The sequence below is a fragment of the Ostrea edulis genome, chromosome 1, assembly GCF_947568905.1.
Source record: "Ostrea edulis chromosome 1, xbOstEdul1.1, whole genome shotgun sequence".
Lineage (NCBI taxonomy): Eukaryota > Metazoa > Mollusca > Bivalvia > Ostreida > Ostreidae > Ostrea > Ostrea edulis.
In genome coordinates, this window is record NC_079164.1 from 42,488,156 (window position 1) to 42,495,096 (window position 6,941).

Below are 6,941 nucleotides of genomic sequence, written 5' to 3' on the forward strand. Positions count from 1 at the left end.
CCGCATTTCCCCCCTTTTTATGTACTTAGTATGCCATGCTGGAGGCGGACTGGAATGATTTTGACATAAATGCACAGTTTATTGTTCAAAAGGGGGAGAGGAAGGTGGCCATATCTACAAACCACTGTGCACAAAATTGAGCACTTCTTCACTAGGATGGAGACGATATATTAATTTGAAATACTCGTGATACAAATATTAATACGATATAAAAGTGGAAAGTCAAAATGGACTCTTACAGCATCAAAACGTACGACCATTCCTCACGATAAATTAAAAAAAAATGCGTCATAGACAGTTGCTCTTTCTTCAATAAAAGTGGAATACGTAAATCTTCATATTTTGTGATCAGTCCGTCATTCAAAAATTACTTTTCTAAACATCTCTGATTTTAAACATAAACGCTCCTAAGTTCATTTTAAAAAGATGCTGGAGTTCCTCATCGCCAATATCTACACACCAGTGGCAGTAGCTCGATGGTAGAAAGTTTGTTTCGTAACTAGGAGATCGTGAGTTTGAGTCCCACTTGTGCCATGGCCGCGTCGAACCTAAAAGGTAAACATGGGAATTGGTGTCCCCTTCGCAAAACGTCTGGCATTCATAAATCACAAGTCTTTTGGATATGACCTTAAACACAGTGGTCCTATGTTACGGCAGGCATTGGCACGTTAAAGAACCATCACTGCTACGGCCATAGGAGCTATGCATAGGTCTAAATTTGTGGTACTTCACCTACAGCTGGTGACGTCTCAATATGAGTGAAAAAGTCTCGACATGATGTACACAAATATACACTCAACCAACCAATGACAAACTAGCAACTCAACTTTATGATAAACAGGATGACTTTAGATTTTCCATCGTTACCTTCCCATATTCCATTATCACCTGCATATGTATAGTGTTTATATCTCTCAATTGATCAAATCGAGGCAAGCTCTTGATAAATAAGTTTATGTTACTGTTACAGGGGTTTCAACAGTGGTGTTTAAAGTCCGCATTTCGTAAATTCTATGGTTGTTAAAATGATCTTAAAAATTTGCAAATACAACTTGTCATTAGGTCAAATGCTGTCTGATGTGTTTCAAACCAATTGTTGGACAGTTCTTTGCATGCTGACATTGACTATGGAATTCTCCCTTTGCCTGATTTTGATAAAGTGTTTACGATAGATGTGACCGGTGAACAGGGGATGCTTACTCCTCCTCCTCCTCCTCTGGTGTGTTCAAGGGTTCGTGTTTCCTTTTAATTTTGTATGGAATTTATCAGATTGTCACTTTTTGTTATCTTCAAATTTTCATGATTTTATATTGTAATTTTATCTTTGTGAGAGAAAAGATGATGGCACGAAGCAAATAGAATTTGCAATGGTAATAGAGTACGTCGCACATCTTTTTCCAGAACCAATATGAAACCGCAAAAACGGAGGCCCGTGTCACAACAGGTTTGATACGATAAGATCCCTCCTTGCTCAAAGGCCATAAGCGCCGAGCATAGGCCCAAAATTTGCATCCCATCATCGGCAATGGTGGCGTCTCCATATGAGTGAAAAATTCTCGATAGGAGCGTTAAAGAATATACAACCAATCAACATATCAATGTGATATTGAATTCCAGGTCATTTTAAGATTAAGAAATCAATTTGTACTGAAATATGAAGATTACATTTTCGGTGAAATTTAATCACTTCAAGTACCATCATAAGTTCCTTCTGTCCATGTAGATAATCCTCTCCATTCTGTTTTGTCTTTGCCATCATCCCATGAACTGAATTCTTTCCTTTCTCTTTCCTCATGTTTCCTTCGGTCTTCCTTATTTCCTTTGTGTGTATCAAGGCCTATTAAGGTATGACTATCACTTCTCATTCTCAGTACTGCCTTATCCATTTCTATCTCTTTGATTATGTTACTTATCTTTTCCATGGTGGCTAATTCTCCCATTCTTTCATGTGTAGTCTTTACAGGCCGGGATTTTAATACACTTGTGGAGGAAAGTGTCATCTCCTTTGGTTATTTTCCAGATCTGGATACAATATATGATTGTACTTTTTAGAAGTTGATTATTTGGTCATAATTATCTTGTTGTTAATTATCTGTTGAAGGCCACTCTGGTATGAGACAGTCTGCTGCAAATCTCCTTGTCTGTTACTCCTTTGCTCACAATTGCACCTAGGTAGACAAAGACGTCAAATACCTCAATCTTAAAGTATATAATGCTGTTAAAAGCAAAAATGAACCCTGTTATGTGGAGAAATTTAACACACTGGCGTTAATTCATTATGTTGAAATTAGATGTACAAAATTCTGCTGCATTATTTGCTGACTTTTTTGTATTCTTATGAGGCAGAATTTATTCAAAAGCTTACATGAGAAGAAAAAATAGTTTGCTGTAGCCTACAACCCGACATTTAGATATCAACTGCCCTTTCAAAAGATGGAAATTCTTCAAAACTATGCTTTAGTTTTAGACACATTTAATATCCCAGTCAATGGGTCGGATGAATATGAGTTACCGTACCTATACTGGATTCCTAAACTTCATAAAAAACCTTACAAACAAAGACACATTGCTGGATCAAGTAAATGTTCTACCAAGCCTCTATCTTTCCTCCTCACGAAAATATTAACAGCCGTGAAGGAAAAACTTCAAACAAACTGTGCGATTACATATGCCAGAAGTGGTGTAAATCAAATGTGGATTCTAAAACACTCTTAAAGAACTTTTAGTAAATTTGAAATCGCAAAACTTTTCTCGCATCAACAACATCAAAACGTATGACTTTTCAACACTTTACACGACCATTCCTCACGATCAATTAAAGACTAGATTTTTTGACATCATAGACAGTTGCTTCTTCAACAAACACGGAAAACGGAAACATTCATATCTAGTGATCAGTCATACAAAAAATTACTTTGTTAAACACCACTCTGATTCCTGTTGGGGTTCCCATGGGCACGAATTGTGCTCCTTTGTTGGCTGACCTGTTTTTATATTCTTATGAAGCAGAATATTTTCAAAAACTTCTAGGTGAGAAGAAAAAATCTGTTGCTGTGGCCTTCAATTCGACAACTTGATTAGATATATCGACGACGTATTATATATTAACAATAATAATTTTTATCCATATGTCTATTCGATATATTCATGTGAACTCGAAATAAATGACACCACAGAGTCGTCCACTTCTGCTTCATACTTAGATATTTTATTGGAAATATATATTAACGGCAAACTAACAACTCAACTTAATCAAGATATAGGTCTCACGGCGTGTGTGTGACCGGTCGACAGGGGATGCCTACTCCTCTTGGGCACCTGGTCCTACCTTTAGTGTAAACAGGGGTCTGTGTTTGCCTAACTCTCTATTTATTGCTTATAGGGGTTTTGAAATTGATCACTTCTATATCTTCACCTTTCTATTAACAACATTTTTATTCATATGTCGATACATCCTAGTGAACTCGACATAAAAGATCCTGAGACCGCAAATTGTCACAGCAGATGTGACACGATAAAGACCCCTCCCTACTCAAAGGCCGTAAGCGCCGAACATAGGCTTAACATTCCCAGCCATTCATCGGCAATGGTGACGTCTCCATGAGTGATAAATTGTCGAGAGGGACGTTAAACAATATAAAATCAAGCAATCGACATAAAAGACACCACAGAGTTATTTTATTGAACATTGAAACTAACGACTGAACTTATGGCAAAAGGTATGCCTTCAGCTTCTCCGTCGTCAACTTCCCATAATTATGGTCCAGAAGGGATCCGGGTTAGAATAGATCCCCAGTGCCCCTTGCTTGTCTTACGAAGCGATTAAGCGGGGCGGTCCTTCGGATGAGATCGCAAAAAACCGAGACCACAGCAGATGTGACACGTTACCGATCCCTCCCTGCTAAATGGCCATAGGAGCCGATCGTAAGCCTAAAATTTGCAGCCCTTCACTGGCAACGTCTCCATATGAGTGAAAAATTCTACCAACCTATATTCATGTAGCAGTATTTCATACCACTTGCATGTATATGGTGTTTATCTCTCAATATTGATAAGATACATGAGAACATGTTCTGCGTGTAATCAATTTTTAAAATCGAGGCAAGGTACTGGAAAATAAGCTGATGTTACAAGGTAAACATTTCGCAAATTCTATGGTCGTTATAATGATATTATTTGCAAATTCTTTATATACTGATTTGGACTACGGATTGCCTGATCGAGATATAGTACCTACGGCGGGGGTGACCGGTGAACAGAAGATTCTTAGTCCTCTTAGGGACTTGATCCTATCTCTAGTGTGCCCAAGGGTTCATGGTGCTTGCTCTACTTTTAATTCAGTATACTTTATAGGATTTATGAGACTGATCACTGTTCCTCACTTTCACGTTTTCAAAAGAAGGGGCCCAAGAAGGAAGAATTAAGATTTGAACCTCGTACAGATGTCGCATCATAAAAGAAAAAGAGGTGAATAATACAATAGAAGCAAATATCAAAGAGATGATACAACAAATACAAAAATCAAAGAGATGATGCAACAGAAGCAAAAATCCAAATGATTTGCTTACCTTTTGGGGGAGGTCACTAAAAGTTGACCTAAGGCTAAAGTACCACACCTACCTAGCAATTTGATAGTTTAATCAGTCTTAGAACACAATGTCACAGAAATAGTTAATTATAGATGAGGTTTGGATGAAAAAGGAAAAAAAAAAGAATTCTATCCAAGAGCTAAATATTTTCCAACAGAAATTTGAATAGAATATTCAAAGTCGTATGAGGCTGACGTAAAATTGATATTCACATTTCGTATGAAAATGTTAACTTTTCAAACTTTCATTAATGAATTAATCGATGCCAGGTTTCATCAACTTTTGGAACACAATTTAGTGAAATTGTTTACAAACACTATCTACACATTAATGAAGGTCGAAGAAAAACTAAATTCCCTGAAACGTTAAAAAAGAGAAGAATTCGATATTGATAACACATGTAAATGGTTACATGTATACTTAGTTTTTGATTGATCTTATGCGGTAAAATGAATCTGAAATGAGAATAAATATATAGCATGTGCAAAACTATTGAAATCTTCAAATGAAACCAACACATATTCATTGTAAAAACAATTTACTTTTAAGGCTATCGACGTCATGTTTTGTACTTCAAATAAGTAAAGTTCTTTTTTATTATATGATTCATTGAAAACAACCCCTTTTCTAAATTAATTTCATAGAATTATAAAGTGTAAATTCATATCAACATTTACACCATTAAGAACGCAAATATGTGGAGTTTTTGGTCTCGATGTCTTAATTTTTCCTTAACAACCATACATATTGATTGACTGTAAGAACATCATACTTAAAATTTTCATTCCACTGTTATAAAGGATTTTGCAAGGACATATAGTGCTAAAAATTGATTTATTGGTCATAGTTTTGAAAATTTATTATGACTGTATAGAATTTATGTTTGTAATAAGGCTTTAGAATTCATAATGATTAAAGCAAAACTATGTTCAGAATGAGTTTTTAAACAAACACAAAAGTTAACTCACCGCTACACACGTTGAATGGCCTATGGCAATTTCACCAAAATGAAAGGTGAAGATAACGAACAGTGATCAATTTCATAACTCCTATAAGCAATACAAAATAGATAGTTGGGCAAACACGGACCCCTTGACACACCAAAGGTGGGATCAGGTGCCTAGGAGGAGTAAAATTTACCTGATCAGGATATAGTGCTCACGGCGGGTATGACCGGTCGGCAAGGGATGCTTACTCCTCCTAGACACCTTATCCCACGTCTAATATATCCAGGTGTCCGTGTTTACCCAACTCTCTATTTTGTTTTGCTTGTAGAGGTTATGAGATTAGTCGCTATTCGTTGTCTCTTCACCTTTCATAGACGTTCTAAGTTTTGAAATGGAAAATGTTTATGAAAATTACAAAGGTTATTTGCTGTTAATTTTCAAAAGTACGGTTAAAATCTTGAAGAAACGTGTCATTTGGGGAAAAAATATAAGTATTAGACAAATATGTTTTGAAAGAAATTTCAGAAATATCACTTCTTCTTTTTTTTTTAAACATTTGAACCAAATCAGAGAAAAAGTGTCGAACACGTTCAAAATTGATGGAAATTACTAATCACTAAATAGAAAAAATTGTTGCTCATTTTAGATACTTTTAATCAAGGAATTAGTTCGCTCTATAAATTCATTTCATTTGTAAACCTTTCTGACTAATATATTCTCTATGACCACTTTTTTTTTAAATTTCGATCGGGCTAATAAACCGCAATATTTCTTAATTTTAACCATTTCATTTCGATAGTGAAATCGTGTGAGGTGCTTTAACGAGCCATCAAATGAAATTTTGGTATAATGAACCACCTTAATTATCTTCTTATAGAGGTTATATGACGTCATACAGAACGACAAAACCTCAAGGATTTATAGGAAATATTGAACAAGTATAACTTACTACAGCCGATACAGTTATTTATCAAAAAAAGGACAAGTCCCTGAAAAGGGAGTTTGGAAAGATTTAGTAAAGTAGACAATTCACCACCACCACACTAAGGCATGGGATAACCGCACAGAAACAGGCCCTGACATCAGAATGTTCAGACTTCCTCATCCCAGCATCACCACACTAAGGCATGGGATAACCGTACAGAAACAGGCCCTGCCATCAGAATGTTCAGACTTCCTCATCCCAACATCACCACACTAAGGCATGGGATAACCGTACAGAAACAGGCCCTGACATCAGAATGTTCAGACTTCCTCATCCCAGCATCACCACACTAAGGCATGGGATAACCGCACAGAAACAGGCCCTGACATCAGAATGTTCAGACTTCCTCATCCCAACATCACCACACTAAGGCATGGGATAACCGCACAGAAACAGGCCCTGACATCAGAATGTTCAGAC

The 6,941-nt window shown here is 36.4% G+C and overlaps 1 long non-coding RNA gene across 1 annotated transcript; it reads right to left on the reverse strand.

Annotated features, from left to right (window-relative positions):
* Positions 1-293: 293 nt before the first annotated feature.
* Positions 294-1,846, reverse strand: LOC125665645 (uncharacterized). Its single transcript, XR_007366293.1, has 2 exons — positions 1,697-1,846; positions 294-548 (listed from the first exon to the last, which is right to left on the reverse strand). It is a non-coding gene; the product is annotated as an uncharacterized LOC125665645 (long non-coding RNA).
* Between the last annotated feature and the right edge of the window lie 5,095 nt (positions 1,847-6,941).